This window comes from Conger conger, chromosome 7 (assembly GCF_963514075.1).
Source record: "Conger conger chromosome 7, fConCon1.1, whole genome shotgun sequence".
Taxonomy (NCBI): domain Eukaryota; kingdom Metazoa; phylum Chordata; class Actinopteri; order Anguilliformes; family Congridae; genus Conger; species Conger conger.
In genome coordinates this window covers 26,235,897-26,257,664 of record NC_083766.1, presented here as the reverse complement: position 1 = coordinate 26,257,664, position 21,768 = coordinate 26,235,897, and the positions used below count along the sequence as shown (strand labels likewise).

General features: G+C 45.9%; 1 long non-coding RNA gene across 3 annotated transcripts in view; it reads right to left on the bottom strand.

Annotated features, from left to right (window-relative positions):
* Positions 1–5,769: 5,769 nt before the first annotated feature.
* The window catches only part of LOC133132392 (uncharacterized), a 41,410-nt gene continuing 25,411 nt past the window's right edge, over positions 5,770–21,768 (bottom strand). Inside the window, exon 3 of one of the 3 annotated variants that reach the window (XR_009709127.1) lies at positions 5,770–6,370. This is a non-coding gene — a long non-coding RNA (uncharacterized LOC133132392). Of the gene's footprint in view, positions 6,371–18,414; positions 18,931–21,768 lie in introns of those variants that run through there. The other 2 variants (XR_009709129.1, XR_009709128.1) reach the window with 2 other exon arrangements.

Sequence of the window (21,768 nt, the reverse complement as noted above, 5' to 3'; positions counted from 1 at the left end):
AGGGTACAAACAACAGCGACCTTCCCGGGGAAATGGATGTTGAAGTTACGAGTCGGCTTCTTTAAGTAAAAGCCCCTAACAGAGCTGACCTCCATTAGGCATGGTATTCACGCACGCACACTTTCTGTTTTGTTGCATTTTGATTAGTCATGTTTAATCTCTCCTCTCATTTTATACTGTGTCCTTATGAGTGTGCTTTTGTAATTCAGGCAATTTATTTGATCTTGGATAGATATATATAGATATGCTCTTTTAACTCATGCTAGACACACTTTTCACTGGTGAAGCCAATTCAGGCATCAATCTTCTTCCACTGAGGTTCAGGGTTCAAGCTCTCATTCAAGTCTAGGTTTTCTGGTTGAACTGTGTTACAAAACTACAGACGTTTTAACAAAGCAATTGAAATTTCATGTGATCACAGTAATAAAAATAACCCTCATTTGGATTACTAACCGTAATTCTAATCCTAACCCTAACCCTAACCATATCCATATCTCTAACCCACATTTTACATAAATGCATAGTTTATTGGGCCCCTATGCCTGGCCCTCCTTCCCTTGAAACACTGAATCACTGAATGAATAATAATAATAATAATAATAACAATAATAAAAATAATGGTGGTGATGGCTGTTTATTAGTATCATTATTATTAGTAGTAGTCATATTATTGTGGTATCCAGCCAGTAGAGATGAAATGGATTGGACAGGCAGGTCTTCTCAGATGGACATCAGTCTGAAGTCAGTGTCTGTTCGACACAGAGCTGAAATGGCAGCAGGAGAGGCACAGGCTGAGCCTGTCAGACAGGCCGGGGTGGGACGGGGACGGGGACATTATTTTTGGGAGCGAGACGAGATGAGAGCAGGCACACGAGCCCCCGCAGCACAGGTAAGAGCAGAGAACACAGCCCGGGACAGGGGACCTGAAAGCCCCGCTGCTGATGAGAAGCCATTCTGAACACTCTGCTGGACACGAGTGTTGAGATGACTTAAAGAAGCACAAATAATCTCTGTCTCTCTCTCTCAGCCGTTAACTCTCTCCCCACCCCATCTCCCAAGACCAGCTAATCCTCTAAGAAACAGATTTTTCACTGCCAGGCTTGTTCATTTCATATTGAATAATTATGATGATAAATAAAATAATAATAATAATGATGAAGTAGTCCGTTTCACCCAAGAATCTCAAAGCTGTTTCCGTTGAGAGGCACTTCATCATTTGGGATACAGCAGCGTTTGTTCAATGCCCACTAATATGCACCACTTAAGAGTAAGTGAATAATGAATAGCCACAACAAACTTGGGATAATTGCACTCAAATTACATTTACACGCAAATAGGCATTGTTGACTCTAATTATAATAATAAAAACCTGTAATAACCACACTTATTCTCAAGACAAGCAATTAAACTATTCTTATAACATGACTTGTTGTGCCTAAAAGCACACGTCGAAGTAATCAAAGTTATCGAAACCAACAGGATGCTTCACAATTAGAACGTTTTTGTGGCAACATAAAACATAAACAGAAAATATGATTCAATAAAAAAGTGCATAGTAGGAGGAAGTTGCAGGGGAAAAAAGATTAATATCAAAATGGGAAGTTAATGCAATCGTTGAGTAAGTAAATCGAAAGGCTAAAGCATAAGAAGTGTGGGGGGTACAGGATCTGATCCCAGAGGGGCATTGAAGCACAGCGGTCTTTGACACGGGGGGGTGAAACGATCCTCGGCATTTTCCTGTCAGTGGGCAGATCAAAGCCCCTCCCCAAACATGCAAGGGGCAAAGGTGATTGGGATTGAGAAGAGAAAGTGTTGATATGCCTCTCCGCTGATGCCAAAGCGCATGAATAATCAGCTTCACGGTGGCTCAGATCTCTCTTCGACAGCATCTCTCATCGACGTCTCCTTTCCCCGCGCTATTAAAGCCCGGCCAGGCTTAGTTTCATAAGAGAAAAGAAAACTCTACAGGAAAGAGAACCTCAAAGGACTTTCACGCCAAAGAGTGCACACAGGGTAACGTTTTCTCTGATCGTCATATATTTGTACTTAGTAAAATTAAAGGGAAATGTTTCAAAGCATCCAGCTACAGTGTACTCATTCGTTCCGTTCACACACAGAAAACAATGTAAGAAAGTGTAATTATAAGAGTACAGGTGATCCCTGCGGCTGTACCGTATTGAGGCACGAAACAGTACCTTCAGTAGGAGAATGTTTTCGTATAAAGCACAAATTTGCTCCTTTGAAGGTACATTTGATGGTACACCTTTGATCATATTTCTATATCATACCCCATTTTGGAAATGGGGAATTAAGGAAAACAGTGAATTTGGTGGCATCTCTTTAACGAATATGAAAATACAATTTCATTCTTTCGGAGCACATTCTTAATAGCAGACGAACATGAATGACTATTTAATTCATGCTTCTCTTTTTTTTATATTAAGATATCACATTTTTGGGCTCCCTTTTTGTTCAAAACCAGATCATTGGTACGCCATAATGGATTAGTGTCCGTCATGCATTAGCTAGCACCATCATAAAATGTGAATGAATGTGACAAACCAGTGTCTCTGCACTTCTGTACACAATAAGAGGGTCTTTAGGCTGTCTTAACACCAATAACATATTTGCATGCTGAATGCTTCTGTCTGTAGTGGTAACACATTCACTACTACAAGGCATAAAAACCATAATGGTAAGAACATGATTTCATTGACTACAAGGCATTTCCAGCTTACCTGTGCAAAAATGAAAAGTGGTCTTAATTCATAGACTACACAAAGTGCAGTAAGATACCATGTACCTTTGTGTACTATGTACTTACTTGTATTGTTTTTGTCTTGACTGTTATACAAAGTGCGAATTAACCAAAAGTATTGGTTGGTTAATCAAAGCCTTGTATGCACAAAAGCATACTTGGTCAATAAAGATTGATTCTGATTCAGATTTTGGTTCCGGTTCTAATTCTGATTGTGATACTGATTCTGGTTCTGTTTCTGATTCTGATTCTGGTTTTGTTTCTGGTTCTGGTTTTGTCTCTGGTTTTGTTTCTGGTTCTGATTCTGGTTCTGATTCTGGTTCTGATTCTGGTCTGGGTGCAGGCATTACTGTAGCCAGGTTTCACCAGCATTGATGGAGCACATAAGAGCCCACCTGTCACCTGCCCCTGACCTAGATCCAGCTGACGGATCTGTTCTGCGCTCCAGCCCGCCACGCTAAACGCACCTGGCAGCCCGTTCTCAAGGTCCTGACTGCGTACGATGAATGATTCATCCTACACACAGAACCTACATGCGCAGCGAAATGAAAAACACGAGGGTTACAGGGGTCCCGGCGCCAACAGACTTCGATCCGAGATGAAGGGGCGCGCTGCATCAGGCTGGTGGGCAGGGATACGCCAGGTGAAGGGGCACGCTGCGTCACGCTGGTGGGGAGGGATACGCCAGGTGAAGGGGCGCGCTGCGTCATGCTGGTGGGGAGGGATACGCCAGGTGAAGGGGCGTGCTGTGGGGAGGGATACGCCAAGTGAAAGGGCGCGCTGCGTCAGGCTGGAGGGGAGGGATACGCCAGGTGAAGGGGCGCGCTGCGTCACGCTGGTGGGGAGGGATACGCCAGGTGAAGGGGCGCGCTGCGTCATGCTGGTGGGGAGGGATACGCCAGGTGAAGGGGCGCGCTGAGTCTCGGGAGGTTGCAGGGAGAGGGTGCAGTGGAAGCGGCATTTCCTCCGTGACAGATTACTGTCAGCCTCTCAGCGCTACACAGTGAAGGTCGTCTGTAGGGCACAACAGCAGGCGGAATAAGGCTTTCGGTGTGTGACAGAAAAATGTTCCCCCATCTTTCTTTGTGTTTTATACACATTCAGTAACCAAAATAATTCTGTAAATCGTAAATGTTTACAGGCTTGTGGTATTGCATGCGATTCAGGGCACGCAGCGGTACAGCATTGCTAGAAACAAAGTTATATAACAAGAAAACAGAACTTTCTCCTGAATTCGTAGGGTGGCAATACAAGACTGAATCAGAATTTTGCGTCAGTGTTCTGACTGCAAATCCATAACCCGTCATTTTCATCAATATACTGTACACTCTTACAGTTCATCCATAGGTATCCGTAAAAAAAAAAAAATCAATCCTGTGAGTACTTTTTACTTTTTTTCTACTGTGATCCCCATTTTTTGTCTTGCCTTCCAAGCCAGCACACACCGTTCGAAAGGCTCTTTGCTTCACTGCAACCTTCAGATCAGAACAATTCTGACAGGCTCATGTCTCCTCCAAAAGAGTTTGGGAGCAGCTCCCGCTCCCCCTCGCTCGGGTGCCCAAAACGAGCACAGTCGCGGTGTTTCTTCTGTCGTACGTGGGGAGTTTAGGCTCTCTATGAAGAGCAGTATTCTGACAGTCCTCTGCCATTTCCCAACATGCAGCCAGAAACTAAACGCTGAGCAAAGCACCGTTAAAGACTAAGACTGGGATTCAAGAAAGCATTTCTTTCTGCAAAAATGAAACGCCACTGATTTTTTATATTCTCTTCTCTTAATATATAGTGAATAGAAATAGCTGAACTCGTCTGGATTGGATGATTTATTTATTTTTTTCCCCAAATATAAATTTGCCACTCAAACTGCGGCTGGACATACACCCACCCTAATTTGGAATGTCCAATTATCTGAAACCGCAGTCACGTTCGTGCTCGAACCCCACTGCCGGTTTGGGCGAGTGTCGACATGAACTGCGGTAATTATCGCTATATATAAATGTCACGACTGTCCCTCTGTTCCATGCTGTTCGCCAGCAGAGGTGACACTGAAGCACCCCTGACATAGTGTACTTGGCTGAGGGGCTCAGACACTAAAAGGACAAACTGAACCCCGCAGCCAAAACATCCTAAAATTCAGCTAAAATATGCTTCATTAGCCAATGACAAGGGTCTGCGATGGATAAAAAGAGTTGGCTTGCCCCCTCCTGGGGTGGTGTCAGTCAGGGTTCTGTTAGCAGACGATTACTGGTGTTTAGCAGACGCTTTTACCCAGAACAACTGAACACAACTTATTCCATGGTTTGCATTCAGCTGGAGAGACACGGAGACAATTCTGGTTAATAGGTACAATAGGTAATTTTGGACTTCTAACGGTCAAGAGAGGAATAGCAGCAACAAACACCTTCAAACCACAACACTGTTTATCCCTCCCACTTCTCTGTAAATGTGCTGACGTTCAAACGCCATTGGCTGTGGCAATTAGAGCCAATTTTCAACCAATGAGCTTGAATTATTGTACAGATATACAATGTTTTGGTACAGAGTGTCAGGCCGTCAACTGTATATTTTGAAACTAAACACAGGCAGAGGGTGAGTCAGCATGTCAGTGAGCCTTTTTCAATGATAGGAAGGGATCTACAAAGGCCTTGTAACTATGTTTTAATACAAAAATCTTACCTATTATACGTTTAAGTACCTTGCTCATGGGTATAAAAGCAGCGTCCTGTACCTGAGAATCAATCCTGCAAGCTATAAACCCAGTTCCCTAACCGCTATGCTACAGTACACACAGTTTCCAAACCATTATCCCACAGTGGATACTACTCACTCTCAGAACATTACATTCAGGTGCATTATACAAATGCATACTTTTTCCAAGCAGAAAAGGTACAAATTTATGACATTTTGCTGGCTAGGGGCACCGCCCCAGTGACATTTGAATGTAGTGTGCTGCTATGTGGCCCATGGTGAGTGAAACAGACAGTGGTGGGTAGTGGCACGACAAAAGGAAGAAACATTTCCTCTCAGGAGAAAAACTTTGATTGATTTTCATTTGCAATGCAAACTGCAAGCTCAAATCTGTAAAACAAGTTCCTAATAGCGTTCTCTCTTTATTGCAAACTCCACAGGCACGCAATCATGATATCTGACTTTTAGAATATTCGTAAGTAGCTAAATTAAAATGTGTTTTGTATGATCTCATCCCATTTTATTTTTATTTTGGGGGGGAGGGGGTGTGGAGAGAATAAATATAAATCAGATCCCAGCCATGTCTGAGAAACGGCGGCAGCGAAAAATGATTATCTGTTCAAAAGTGTAACCCATGTCTGCCGGGGCGTTTGCCAATTAAGCTATCATCAAAAGCGAATGGTTCTATTAAAGAGCTTAGTTCTGTGCACATTATGAACATCAAACCAGGAGAAAGTTCCGGCAACATTCGGCCGTCTCTTATCGTATGAGCGCAGTCTCCGCCCGCCGTCCTCGCCCGTCGCTCTCCGTCTCTCAGACGGACGTGTCATTCCTCAATGTCGCACGCCGAAGGACCAATCACATCGCCCGGTGACCCATGCAGCTGGGAGGGAAGAGGCCAGTAGTTCAGCCTGGAAGTGTTCTGTTCTGCAGTCGCAAAAACAGCACAAAAAAAAGCTAAAAACTTAAGAGCATATTTTCAGTATTGTACATCATTTATTTTATTTTCTGTTTGTTTTTTTTTGCGTGTGGTCGTTTGAGTAACGTATGGGCAAACTTTCAATTGGATTTTCCATCTCCAGACACGAAACGGCTGCCATTTTTCTCCTCTCTCGACAGTACATTTATTTAGTTTCTTTTCTGCTGACCTCTCACCCCATGTCTCTACCTGACCTTCTAAAGCAGGGCAGTAACTTCCCTTAAATGAGAAAAATGAGGCAGCCTTTGAAAATGGCTTCACTTTCACGTTGACGGTAGGGAGCGTAACCCAATTTGTGCGCCGGGCTCCCGGACCATAGCGAAGAGGAAGCGCTCGCCCTCCGTCCCCTAGTCTGAATGCAGGCAGACCCCTGTCGCCAGCAGGGACCCGGGAAACGCGTCTCTGGTGCCTTCGGGATGAGGCGGATTGTATTGGAAAGGGACTCTCTGCTGTTCTGAAAAAGGCTCCATAACATGGGCAGAACGCTCTCAGTACAAAATGTCCCCGTGGTCATGCAGATCTTCAGATGCCGCAACACAGCAAGAGGCCCTAATGTCGATTTAATTGCGCTAGGCATGCATAGGTAAGTGCTGTCAACCAAATGTTTCATTTCGTTATAAAGATGCAGTGTAATTAGACAGGTGTTAAGGTCTACTCATTTACAAGAGAAGTTATTTTGAGGCCCCGTGGAAAATGCGACTTGAGATGAAATCACCCAATTTTGTTACCTCATTAATAAATATTTTAATGAGGTTCTATTTAGTAGACAGCGTTGCTTTACAGTCTAATTAACTGAAAAGCAGTCTCTCCCTCTCGCTCTCTCTCACACTCTGTATCTTTCCCTCAATCACTCTTTCACACACCCGCTATCTTCCCCCTCGCCCACAATCCGCCCCCTCTCTCTCCCTCTCTCCCTCCCTCTCGCCCTCCCTCTCTCCTTCCATCTCTCTCTCTCCCTCCTCTCTCCCCTCTCTCTCCCTCCCTCCCTCTCTCCTTCCATCTCTCTCCCTCCCTCCTCTCTCCCCTCTCTCCCTCCCTCCCTCTCTCTCCCTCTCTCCCTCCCTCTCGCCCTCCCTCTCTCCTTCCATCTCTCTCCCTCCCTCCTCTCTCCCCTCTCTCTCCCTCTCTCCCTCCCTCCCTCTCTCCCCTCTCTCCCTCCCTCCCCTCTCTCCCCCGCTCTCTCTCTCTCTCTCTGTGACCTCGACAGGTCGGTACCTTGTGTGTTTTCATTTCCAGCTCTTCCCCCGCAGGTTGGGCCCGGTGTGGACACACACTATGTCCAGGGGCCGTGTTTGTCCCTCTGCCCACTTCACAGCACATAAATCTGGCCCCCCGCTCGAACACCCCCCCCCCCCCCCCCGGCTCCGTGCAAACCGAGTCACGAACTGGAGCGAGGCGAACCGCTCAGAAAACCTCCGCGTGAAATCCCTCCCTCTCTCCGCTCCGTTCCGTAAAGCATTTCTGTTTATTTTTCTCTCGCTGCGGTGCTAATAAACAGCTGCCACTTCCGATTATGGTACCCTTCATATCTCCCGTGTTTTATATGTAGGCCCTGCAAGCTGAATTACCCTCACACACCCTCTGTCAGCTCAACCATTTAGGGGTTAATGGCCATTTTATCCAAAGGGAAAGCTTAAATCAATACTTCCTCTATCCCCGAGGAGGCCTTGCTATAGGTCAGTGCTTTGCATATCGTTCCAAGGGTCGATATCCCATTGGCTCAGGCCACCGCGGGCGCCCTGTGGAGGCGGGACCCGGGAACCTGCCCAGATTCTCCCCCGCTTTTAAATGTATTACTTTCAAGGCATTAAATTTTAGCATTTCACGCCACACTTAGCGCTGCCTGACAGGGAAACTGCATTTCACCTTTTTAATTTTTCAGCACCAACAGGTTACATCACGTTTAAGCGCAAAACAGCACGTTTTTCCACGTGGAGCCAGAATGGGTCGAGTGAACAGTGTGTTATGCGTTCACCGGTCGTAGTCAGCCCAGAGATTAGTTTAAGAGCCAATTGGCAAGATATCGTCCAGCTGCTGGTCCCTGATTGGACAACTTCTGATAATCCGTCCAATGAATTGCCCACAGGGTGGTGCAGGGAATACCATCACAAAGTTCAGATCCTGACCGAGGGCCTGTCTGTGTGGATTCTGCATAGGTTTCCTCATGGCAGCCCGGTTTCCTCCCACAGTCCAAAGACATGCAGTAGGCTAATTGGAATCTCTAAACTGCCCGTAGGTATGAGTGTGTGTGTGTGTGTGTGTATGTGTGTGTGTGTGTGTGTGTGCATGTGGGCCCTGTGATGGATTCATGACCTGTCCAGGGTGTATTCCTGCTTTTCACCCATTGCATGCTGGGATAGGCTCCAGCCCCCCCCTACCCAGGAATAAGCATTTTAGATCATCATTACATCATCATCATCATGGATAGATGGCTAGATAATGGATAGATTGATGAACCACCCATAGGCAGAGGCCTATGGTAAAACTGCACTAATTTCCTGGATTCCGTGCTCAATTGCCCCAAACATTTGAATAAATCAGACACATAATTAGTACAGTATGATATTTCCTGCATTAATAAATTTCCTTGATAAATTTCGGCTAGCCCTCTTCTGCGAGGGAAAAACGTTCTGTTCAGCCCCATGCACCGTAAGTTATGGCAGCGATTATCTACCCATTTTCTTTTGGAGCAGGAATCATGAATGCTGACAGTGTGCAGATATGATAAGTAGGAAATGATGTGAGTTTGCGGAGAAGCAGCATGATGTGTCCTTGTCTCCGACTGTTGAGGCACGCCATGCTCACACCGTAATTATATTCTGTCTGTAGACTTCAGAGCAGGTACACTGTTTACAGTGCTCTGTGCACATTTAATCTCCCTGCTTCTTGGCTTATTGCATTTTTTCAGCCCTGGCTAAATCGGCTAGAGAAGTGTGACATGCATACTTGTTCTCTCTATCTTTCGCTTCCATTTCATTAATCCCCCATTCCTCTCTCTCTCTTTCTCTCGCTTTCTCCCTCTCTTTCACTCCCTTACTTTCAACCTCTCCATCTCACTCTTTCTCCCTCTCTCTCACACACTCCCTCTCCCTCAACCTCTTCCTCTCTCTATCTCCCTCTCCATCTCTCTCCCACAGTGCGGTAATGTAGACATTGAATGTCTATAAAATAATAATAATAATAATAATAATAATAATAATAATAATAATAATTAAATAATAATAATAATAGAGGAAAAAAGAAAAGTATGGTTAGCCAGCATCATTGCCAGCTGGCTGGGGGGACTGTTTTCATGACTGTGCTCTTGGGCTTTCATTGCTTTAAACTGCAATGTGTCTTGGGGACTTGAATTTAGGTGCATCCAGAATTGTAATGCTCTTTCTTTATATGAATCATTCATGGATAGTGGCCTAATTCTGCCCTGCATGCACTATTTGGTGTTCAGCTTTGTAAGATGTTTATACAATTCTACATGCAGGGTCTGCATTGGATGCTTGTCCCCCAGTTCTGCTGACTGAATGGACCTCATACCTCACTTCCATACAGCGCAATGGGCTGAATAACACCATCAAAGATTTTTGACCAGATTTTAATTTGAAGTTTTATTTGTATAGCTTCTAGCCTTCTTTTAAAGCATTCACTGTTATGCTGAATCTCCCTGATGCAGTAATCGTCAGACCAAGGTAGGCATAATTTAGGGTGTGTTCTAGGGGAGTGTTGCCCAGAGGAAACTGGAATCTGTTGTCCTGTTTTCATTATTTTAGGTTTACTGTCAGTGCCCAGTTCTGACAGAAATCCTCCACCGGAGATAAGTTCTGCTGTAACCCTTCTTCAGCGGGTGACAGCAGAAGCAGGTCATCTGCGTAGAGTGAGAATTTTACTTCCGCGTCATGAAGTAGAAGGCCTGGTGCGGCACACTGTTCCAACAGCACTGCTAACTCATCGATGTAAATATTGAACAGCGTTGGACTACAGCCCTGTCTCGCCCCCTGCTTTGGTGTGAAGAACTCTGTTCTCTGGCCGCCAATTTTCACTCCACGTTTATTTTCTGAGTACATTGAACTGATTCTTCAATATCAATCAGTTTTATGTAGGTATTTTATTTTTATTTTTTTTGGGTGATAAAATGATTTAACTTAGAGGGCCCCTCTCCAGTCCGGGCCTCTCTCCAGTCCAGAGGCCTCTCGGCCAAGCCACAAAGCCACACAGATTTCAAATCAAGGGGCAGAGATTTTACACAATTCTCTTCTGGACTGTAGGCACAGAGGGGAGAGCTCCTCTAAAGGAGGCTCAGCCACAGTGAGAATGTGTACATTTTGCAACATTTCAGCCATTACATTACATTACATTACATTAACGTTATTTAGCTGACACTTTTTATCCAAAGCCACTTCTAGTTGATTAGACTAAGCAGGAGTCAAACCTCCTCGAGCAATGTGGGGTTAAGGGCCTTGTTCAAGGGTCCAATAGCTGCACTGATCTTATTGTGGCTATACTGGGGCTTGAACCACCAACCTTCTGGATCCCAACAAATTAGCCACTAGGCCGTAGGCTGTCCCCAGCTCGCAATGTACACTACACTTGTTTAAAAACATTTTTTGGAATTTATTTTAAATTCTATCCACTTACACACACAGCTGTATATGTGCTGAATAATTTCAGCCTCCCACTTCGGCTGAATGAGTCAGTGCATCTCTTAGAGATAAAAACCAGAAAGAACCACCCAATCAGAAAAAAAGCTACCTTTTGCCCAGGAGTATGATGGCTGTGCCACATCAGGGAATCAAACCCGCAAGCCCCGTTCACTATTCATTAAACTTGCACTGCCCCTAAATTCATATATGCACAAATCTGTCTGCTTTACAGAAATATACAGCGAGAGAGAGAGATGTAATATATTCCAATAACAGTGCATTCCAGCAATAGAACAGCACTGTGAACCATCAATCACCATGCCAATTCTTTCTGCGCTACACTGGCTAACAGCGCTGCGCAATAATGTGTAATATCTCCCGTTTCCACAGAGCCCATGCAAGCGCAGGCTGCTGATGAGCTGAGGTCGGCCCATCATTGACAATTTGGGCCCGGCGTTAGCCGGACGCTAAACGGCAATCGGAGTTTTATGAGAATTCATTACTCTGTCTGTGCTGGAATCACAGTGGGACCCAGGGAAAAGGCGGACACAGATAAACAGTCAAATACCATTATGGCACTAATGTATTCCAGCCGTCCAGCATCTTGGCACGAGCAAGATAAATGTGACATGTTTTCGTCATATTTAATCCTGGGCTTCTGCAGGTAGCAGAAAAAGTGGATGCCAGATTAGATGTGCTCTTTGGAGAGTTCGCCCATTGCCACGGAGATTGAGTGAGGATTTCTCCCCGAGCAGGAAGTGGAGTTTCAGTAAACCAGGATAAGAGGGATGCATACAGTATATTCAGACACATACACACAAACACACATGCACTTAGAGGTGCTTGTGTGTGCGTGTGCATGTGCATGGCTATGTGTGTGTGTGTGCGTGTGCATGGCTATGCGTGTGTGTGCATGTGCATGTGCATGTGCGTGTCTGTTTGTGTGTGTGTGTGTGTGTGTGTGTGTACACATGCGTGTGTGCATGTGCGTGTCTGTTTGTTTGTTTGTTTGTGTGTGTGTGTGCGTGTGTCTGTTTGTGTGCATGCGTGTGTATAAGCACATATGTGTGGCTGTGTGTACGGATGAGCATGTGCTAGATTTCATCTGGCTGCATCATTGGCCATCTCTATCTGCAGACGAAGTTAAACCTTTCATCCACAGCACAGAATTGTGATCAGGGCACAGAGCACATGCATCATGGGTAATCCCCAGCCAGGCCTGCTCCTCTGTGGACTGAGGGTCGCCCACCTGGGGCCCAAGCCTGCACCGCGTAAACACAGTAGCAGTAAATAATAATCATTATTATTTATTTTAATACTTTTTAATGCCTCTTTATCTTTGTATCTGTTCTCGTCACTTTGTGTTGTATGTGAATGTGTTATAAACACTAAACAAAGAATGTAATAATAATCATCACCATCAGCATCACTGTTGTGATCTTCTTCATCACTCTAATAATCATCATCATCATCGCCACCGTCATTATATCTTCTGTTGCTTTTCACCTGACAGGACTCAGAATTAGCATGGAGGATGGACAGAATCCATCAGAAAGCACTATTGATATGATATCCATAGAATCTGCACACAGTTTCTCAGAGAACTACAGAGAGAGAGAGAGAGAGAGAGAGAGAGAGTGAGAGAGAGAGAGACAGAGAGAGAGTGAGAGAGAGAGAGGGAGAGAGCGAGAGAGAGAGTGAGAGAGAGAGAGAGTGAGTGAGAGAGAGAGAGAGACAGAGAGACAGAGAGAGAGACAGAGAGAGAGAGTGAGAGAGAGAGAGGCGGGGGGTTTGAGAGTAATTTTGGGATGAGGAGTGAGCGTGCTTCCACGCCAGGCCCAGGAAGTGGAACAGCAGCAGCACACTGCCAACGCTGCGCGCATCTGTGCATGACATCCGGCAGCCTGACTGGAGAAGGGGACGGAAAGAAAAGAGCAGAAAAAGACAGGAAGAGTTTCCACGTTCCACAGAGGAGTGGGGAAGAAGCTGTCGAGCATATTTCTCACCGTCTGACCTCCCCCACCAGCACAGCTCAGGCCCCCGAGGGCCGTGATCACAGAGTGTCGCACAGAGTCTGCCCCAGAGCGTACCCAGCATGCCCTGGGGCTGACTCGGTCAGAGAATCAGCACTCCTCCTCGCTTTCCCAAACACACGACCACAGAGACACCTCCCAAAGCACCTGCCCCCACACAGAGGACACCTGTGCCCCTCTGCATCTGCACATGGATTCAAGCGCTGGTCAACAGACCCCCCTCGTATTTTACAGCCAGAGGTTCTACACTGCCCTGCCTTTTCCTCTCTCTCTTTCTCCATCCCCCTCTTTCCCTCCCCCCCCTCCTTTCGGAGGTTGCTAGAGCTTGTTTATTCTGTTGTTGGTTGGTCTCTTTGAAGTTATTTTACAATGATGTATTTCTGTCTTTGAACAATGTCGCATTAAAGTGGGTTTTAGGACTGCTCCTCCTTCCGTCAGGAGGTGATCTGAGGAGCCGCCTCTCCAGGGTTTGACAGGAGGGATGGCAGGCAGATGAGGAGGTGTCAGTCACGCATGTCAGTCAGAGCAGCGGGGTGTTTCCAGGGTGACAGAGCCTGGGGCTTGGTGCAAACGATAGCAAGGGTAGTTCTTTTTTTAATCAAAATTCAAAGTCGGTGTTCCAGAAGTCTGTACCATACGCTCTCTGTTGCGAGTAGTGATTATTACATCAGCATTGGAATGTTCAGTTAAGATTCTAATCACATATTTGTGACCTCACACTTAAAATTCACTCTTGACCTCACACTTAAACATAAATTTGGGAACCCCTGGTTTAACGTTGTACCATTTAAAGATCAGGTTGACTTCTGTTCACTTAGAGATTAATTGTAAACGGCTTTTTGACCAGGGGTCACTACTGTACACTGATATACTGTAATACAAATACATGCTGAGCAGTAAACACACACCAATTACCCATATCACAGTTCTATCACGCCTTACTTCATCCAAAGGGGAGCTTTCACATACCCGTTCCCAAAAAAAAAAGTTTTTCTTCACCTTTCCCATATCCACACATTCACACAGCAGCAAATTTCAGGACTTGGAGGAAAAGGTATACTTATCACTAAATGCACCAAATTTGTTTTGATTACCCCAGAGTGCAATCAAGACTGTTGTTACACAGCTAAATTGTAGTTTTTTTTGTCTGACTCACTTGTGCCTCTCCCACACGTTCTGCCAAACGGCGGGAACTGGCAGCATCACACCCCTTCCCGCGGAGTGAGGAGAAAGCCACCATGTTGTTCACACGTGGCCTCTTTGGGTCGATGCTCTGCCTGTGGCGTCGTTTGCACAGGCTGAATTGAGCCTCGTCCCTGCGGACGAGGCAACAGGGCCCGTTCATATTCCTTTAACCGTCAGAGGGGTCGGGTCACAGATATGTGATCAGAATGTTCCGACTGAACATTTCAATGCTGATGGATCAATCAGTACTGGTAACTGCAAGCAACACCACACATTCCAATGGAACCTACTCTTCAAAACACTTCAAAAGAGAGATTGCTGGAGTTCGAGGTGGGATTTGAACCCCGCCTCTCAGTCACCCAAATATTTGTTGGACAAATACGTTACCGGTCAGCTAAAGACTAAATCGCCTCAAGCCAAGGGCAACGACGTTCTTTTGAATTTGATAGTTACATCATCAGGGAGCGATAACCTGCTATGAGGCTTTTGCTTTCACTGCACATCACGGTCTCATAAATATTGCCTGGTGAGTGGAGAGTACAGCTGTCAATCAGAAAGAACCAGTCCTGCAAGCAGCTGACCTATCCCTGCCCTCTACCTCTCGTGCCCTAAAAGTACACATCGATTTCTCACTAGGCCGCCTGGCTTAGCGCGCTTAGGCTACCTGCCAATCAAGCATTCCCTCAGCACATTGGAAGTGAAATTTAAACAAACTGGGCTGTTTTCCCAGACTTTACTTTACTGTCATTTAGCAGACGTCCTCATCCGCAGTGACGTACAGAGCAGACAGGGCAGAGATCGGGGAGGCGTGACCGCCCCGGAGGGGGCAGAGTCCCAGCAGAGACAGCGAGAGCGAGAAGGGCAGACTCCGCTGACAACGTGCCAGCTACGCTGCTCACCGCTTGCAGTCATACCAACAGAACAGAACTGTCGCAGGGACTGCCCAATGCAGGCTCAGAGAGGGGGGGCAGGGGCCAGGAACAGCACGGCTCTTAAGCCGATGCTTTTATCCAAAGCAACTTACAGTTGATTAGACTAGACAGGGGCCAATCCCCCCCCCCCCCCCCCCCAGTGCAATGCAGTGTTAAGGGCCATGCTCAAGGGTTTGAACCACCAACCTTCCAGGTCCCAGTCATGTACCTTAGCCACTAGGCTACACCACCTGTAGCCTAGGGTAGTAGTGGTTGTACTCTATAGGTATAGATAATATTTCACCCCTAGCCAGCAAGACATAATTCATTTGTACCATTTTTTGGCTCGTAAAAGGTACTTATTAGTATCCAAAATAGAACATTATAGTACTGTCAGGGAACATTTGGGAAATAATTGCATTGCGGAACACAATGTACCTCCGCCGTACCTTCATTTCTGAGAGTGGAGCAGCACAGTTTTAAATGTGATGAGAAAGCTTGTAGAGAGCCATGGAGTGTTAAGTCGGATGGGGCTGAGGGCGAGAGGGGGTTTGGCAGAGACGTATAGGATCTCAGCGTTTGCCAGGTGGAGCTTTAGATGGTGTTTTTCCATCCAGCTCGAGATGTCCTTTGGGCAAACGCTCAATTTTAGCTCATCTTAGCCATTCTGTACGGCAGACCTTCTCGGGTGGTCAGGCAAGATGGACGACAGGGAGTCCCCCAAACTTCCTTTCAGTGCCATCAAACCGGGGGGTAAAATTGTGTTTTTATCTTGTATTTAATGTGCACAGCAGATAACAGGTAGCAGGTGGATTGTTGGAGTGTCTTTGGTTGGTTTTGTATTCTTCTACAATGTCTTGTCTTTATTAAAGACTCTTTATAATTATTTGTAATTGCTTTGAACATAGTGCGGAATGTAAAGCACGTTGAGCTACATTGTATGTATGAAAGGTGCTCATTATTATTATTACTATTAACATTATTGGGAACTGCCCCCTGAAGTTGGCAAGTGGCATGGGGAGGGGAGGGGAGGGGAGGGGAGGGGGAGGAGCAATCGTGACATGCTCGTTTGGGTGACATCATTCTGCAGCATCATCCCAAGGACGCGACTGCTGTTGCTCAACCGATTTCCTGTTTCCTGTAGAGAGAGCAGCTGCTCCGACACTCACATTACCCATAATTCAGTTCCCACAGCTCCCGCTGCATCACATTAAAGCAGGGATCCTCAAATCTGAGCCCTGCTTTTCTTCCCTCCCAGGTAATTAACTGAACAATTAGTGCGACTGATTGGCCAGACTGGCTTCACTCCCGACTCCCAGGTAAAAGGGAGGGTGGAAACCCAACAGTTCTCAGCTCTGGAGGACCGTAGTTTGAGGAACAGGGGCTTAAAGGTTTATTAACTGGTCATTACATTTATTTTTTTATTACTACAATTATAGGTATGTGAACTATACTGGTAGCTGGTATCTGAATGCTAACTGTATGCTTGTAGAAACCCCCTCAGTATAGATTACCTTGACTAAATTTCCACTTTTATCAAACAAGTAGTCATTTTCCCTTAGCCTACATTTCATTTTATTTCTCCTCCTGTAACACTCAGTCCTGACCCAACCATCTAAAAGGCAGCACAGCCCACCTTTACTGGGTAAAATGTGCCCCGCAGATGTGGAGACAAGCTGAGATATCAGATATCAGGCACGAGCTGAGCAGGGTGGGGTGGGAGCTGGTGGAGGGTGTGGGGGCGAGGTACGGGGGGGGGGGGGGGGTTTAGAGGGGGGCTGCGGGAAAAAATCAGGTAGAAAAGCGAGTGTCAGAGCTGAAGAGTGTCAGAGCTGAAGAAAGAGCAGGAAGGAGGTGGGGGTGAAGGTGTGGTGAGGTGGGGGTGGAGTGTTTGGTGGGGGTGGAGGTTTCGGGGGTGAGGGGGAGCGTTTGAGCTCCTCTGCCGCCTCCCTGCCTCTCAGCAGACTGTGGTGATGACACATCGGTGGGAGAAGCGCTTTCGCTCTCCCCTCTCTCCCGCTCTTCTTCAGAAAGACGTAGCGAAGGATGGACCTTTAATGGGCTCCCCGGGCCTGCTACATCCTCCAGGTGCCTTAAATAACAGCACAGGGGCCAGGCCCAGAAAAGGTCAGCGGGGATTTAGAGTAATAGCCTAAAAACGATAGGCTATTGGGATATGTTCAATAATAGATTTAAAGGATACTATGTAAGGGAGGGCAACCGGGGTAAATGTTCGGGTTAACACTAAAGCGTTAGAAACACTGGCTGTCACTGTGAAACTGAGAGAGCAGGGGAGTGTTTGATTGGATATATTCTCAGCGTTGTGAGGGTAACAGAGCTAGCGCAGATGTGGCTTACAGGGACTGCATCAGTTTCTGCTTTTCAAGCCAGCTTCTCCCCTTAATTATCTGTCCGGTCCTAGCAGATAAGCCAGCAGACATTCTAACCACGCTTCTCCATAACCGCATGAACGACAGCCTAAGACTGTTCTTGTGTCCCAATATAAAACAGATTACTGTGATCTAATGCATGAGTGATCCAGTGTTGGTGTATACAGCCAGCTAGCTCAATTGGCCAGGGTAAATGGTGGAAACATAAACCTGCATACACACCAGGACCACAATTCCAACCCCTGATCAAGTGTCTACTATGTAGGTCCAACTAGTAACTTTTTCTGAGGCCAATTCGTTAAGTCGCGATATTAATTCCCCCCCAAAACATGAATAAAGTTTGAATGGATGTGCACATTAAATGATTCAGGGAGTAATCTCCAGTTTTTGCAGAGAAGACCCTCCTATTCAAGGGCTGATACAAATCTCTCACTGCTTCATAATTCTTAAGGGCATCACTGTTCACTTCATAGGCCATTGCCTTGAGCAAAAAAAATGAAAAAATTTATTAATTTGCTGAGCAGACATCTTTATCTAGGTCTCCTTTTATTGCTGAAATTTTAAATATTATCCATTCATACAGCAAGATGTTTTATTTAAGAGGGTCAGGTTAAGGACAGAGTAACCCTTTAGAAAAGCAGCACACTTCCCTGGACTTAAATGTACTATTCCTGCAACCATTGTGTTTAAGTGGAAAAACACAGATGTTCCACTCTGATTATTCTGTTTTAAACCAGGTTGTTTCAGGATACTGATGGAGATATGACTAAACCGCAATTAAATTCATCTAATTACAATGCATGTTGGTGTCATACTGGAGACACACAACTGATCCCCATTTCCTGAGAAATGCAGAAAATTCCAAAGAAACCTTTCAATAAAATGAGTAAGTAAATGAATATAAAATAAAATGGTATCTGACAGTTGAGGCTGTACTTCAGCTAGTTCTGTAAGGAGAATCTCCATTCAGAATTGAATGTAGTCTAGGACTAGACTTAATCTGTGTCTGAGTTGACGTGTAAAGGGACTATATAAACAAATAAACTTGACTTAACCCTGCCATGCTTGAGCCGCCCTGTTAGCACAGTGAAGAGCAGGCTCCAGATCCCAGCATTAGCTCCTGAAGCACATCCATTCCACGCTTTCCATCACGCCCTCCGTCAACAGGCAAATCAGCACCCATCAATCTCCAATTAAACAAGGGATGGTAAGTCATTCCTCCAGTAAGTAATAGTCCTCACCTCCGCTTAAAAGCACCGCGGCTCTGGAATAATGGCGTGTGAGGCGCTGACTGTGAACGCAATGTAGAGTGCAAGGCTGGCTGTTTGCTTTGCTGTGAAGCCAGTCTTTTCAATCTGTTTGAGGGAAGAAAAAAAAAGAAGCGGTATTTATATAGCATTTGAGCACGCACCATCTGTCACAGTGTTGGAAAATGGGCCTGCCATCTTCCTTACCTCATTATTATATATTTTCATGAGGTTCTATTGACTAGACAGACTTGTTTTACAGTCTAATTAACCAAGAAGCTCTCTCTCTCTCTCTCCTTATCCCTCTCTCTCATGGCCTCCCACACACACGCGCACACACACACACACACACACACACACATTTAAAATCTGTTCATGATTTGGTATAATGACCAGCAGAGTCATCCTCTGCATATCTAATCAGCGCATAAACTGCTCTGTACACTGTTTTCCAGATGAAAGAAGGAAAAAAAAACTCATTATAGCTTTCAGGCACCTCCTGCTGGGCGTGGGGTCTCAAACCCATCCACTTCTCCCTGTGAGCAAGAGCCCGAATCTAGACAACAAGAGAAGGGTGGAGATCCAAGTCAAGAGATGTTCTGACATAAACGGTCTGAGTTAACCACAATATAGCTCAGGTTTTACCCGGATATAGCCTGGCTATGTTTTAGTCATCCTGGAAACTTTCACTTTTCAAAGCTGGGTTTACACCTGAACGGCTACACAGTGTTTCACCGACTTTTCATCAGAAAATGTTCACTGGGATGCAGGCCTTGCTGAGGGAGACAGGCCTGGGACTCGATACTGTAGGCTGCGGTGGGTCAGTGGGCAGGGAGAAGGGAGGTTGTTGGATGGACTGTGACTGTGACTGTGTGTCCCTGATGTGGAAGAGATGAGAGACCAGGGGAATGGGGTACTATGGAAACACAGACTGAAGTATATGAACAGAATCTCAGACTGACACAGTGTCAGAGTTTAACCGTGGTGAGAGAGAAAACATTGAAAGAAATTCAGGGATGCTGGTTTTGGGCAGAGAACAGGCTCTTTGGGCAGAGAAGCATTACTGTGAAGGCACCACAGACAGCACTTTTAACCCTTTGAAGAGTAGGTTTGTTGGACATTTTCAATGTTCGAGAACTCCATTACTTACAATTACCAGTAGTGATTGCGACATCAGCATTTGGAAGTTCAGTTAAGAACATTTGGAAATTCAGATACGATTTGTGTTCTCATACCTGAAAAGGGTTAAAGATGGTCTTGCCATCATGTTCTTCATCCACAAGAGAATATGTGCACCACTACAAGATCAACCTAATTCAAGTTCGGTGCACCATCACATCGCCTATCACACAGTTTCAGCACCAGCTGAAATACTCTCAAATACTTGCATAATCCCAAATACATTCAAATCCAAATGTTTCTCCCCCAAATACATTCAAATGATTCTCCACCAGCTAAAATACATTCAAATGTTTCTCCTTCAATTCATATACATTAAAATATTTCTCCACAATCTCAAATGCATTCAAACGTTCCCCACAATCTCAAATACATTGAAATGTTTCTCCTCCAGCTCAAATACATTCAAACGTGTTTCTATGGTTTCTGCGGTCTCTTTAAAATTTTATCATCAGGTCGACCACTGATTGGCAGCAAAGAGGCTCCCACCCCAACACCCACCATGTTCATCGAGGGTCTCCATTGCACCTGCAGATCCCTTGAGGTAGACCGCCAGCTTCCAGGAACAAACATCACGGCCAGACTGAGATGAGCTTCCACGTTTCCATTTCAAAGCATCGTCTCAATCTTTCAAAGGCACAGAGCCGCACACGGGCCCAGGTCTGGAGCAGAGCCCTGAATGACTGAATGAGCTGGGAAACAGAGCAGGCCTCCCATAGGGCTGTCCCAGAGGGCCCCGGGCTACGCAGAAACAAAACAAACACCGCCGCCGCCGCCATCTCGTGCAGTCGGATCACGTCTGAAGACGGCAATCGTGGCTTTGGGTCAGAGCCACGTCCCGCTTACGATCAGTAGGTTTCACATAAAAAAAATAATAAAAAGAGATTCAGATTCCAGGCTGGTTGTGCGCCCTTTAAAGATGCATATCAGAGCCTGTGCAGAAATATCAGAACAGATGGGACTCGGCCCGGCAGAACTTCACTTGTACAATTACGCCAGCAATCACTCAACTGTGCATACAGGCTGCCGTGTAATCTTCTTCTCCCGCTTTGAAGTTTCTGATCAAACCGCCCAGCGCTCCCGGGAGGGCTGACCGAGCCCGGCGGATCGCGGTGTTGTGCTAACGGATCGCCGTTTCCCCGGGCCGTACCGCGCGCACGTCTGTGCGGGCTCGCTCTCCGCCACCCCGTCTCCTCCCAGGCCGCCTCTCCGCTCCGCGCGCACAAGACGCCTGTCCTTATTAATATGACATTATGTATTTGTTCAGCATGCACCCCTGTCTCATCCAGAGTAATTTACACGGCTCGTTTCTGTGATACATTATCTATCTGAACAGCTGGGTGTTTACTGATGCCGTTCTGCTTAAGGACACCGTGGCTTTGTCCCGCCTGGGATATGAACTCGCAACCACATTCAAACTCTAGCCCAGCTCCCAAACTTTTCCATTTTAATGGGTGTCCAACAGCAGAAAGGGCACAGACCAACTTTTCCTGCACCCCTTCTAAAGCCCTGTCAAGCAGCAATCAAACGGTTTGGCGTAAGGTACAGTACAGCAGCCACATAGAACATTCTGTAGGAGAATGCCCAGCTGTGTGTTCTAGCCTGACTGAAGCCGCAGTAAAACTGTGTGCAGTGGAAGAGCAGCTGGTCTTGGATGTATCCCCAGCTGGTTCTACACCCATGTCCACGTTTTGGTTTCAGTCGTGCAAGAAAAGCAGACGTTACCACAAAATCCCATTGGTTATGCACCGTAGCTTACGAAGGGGA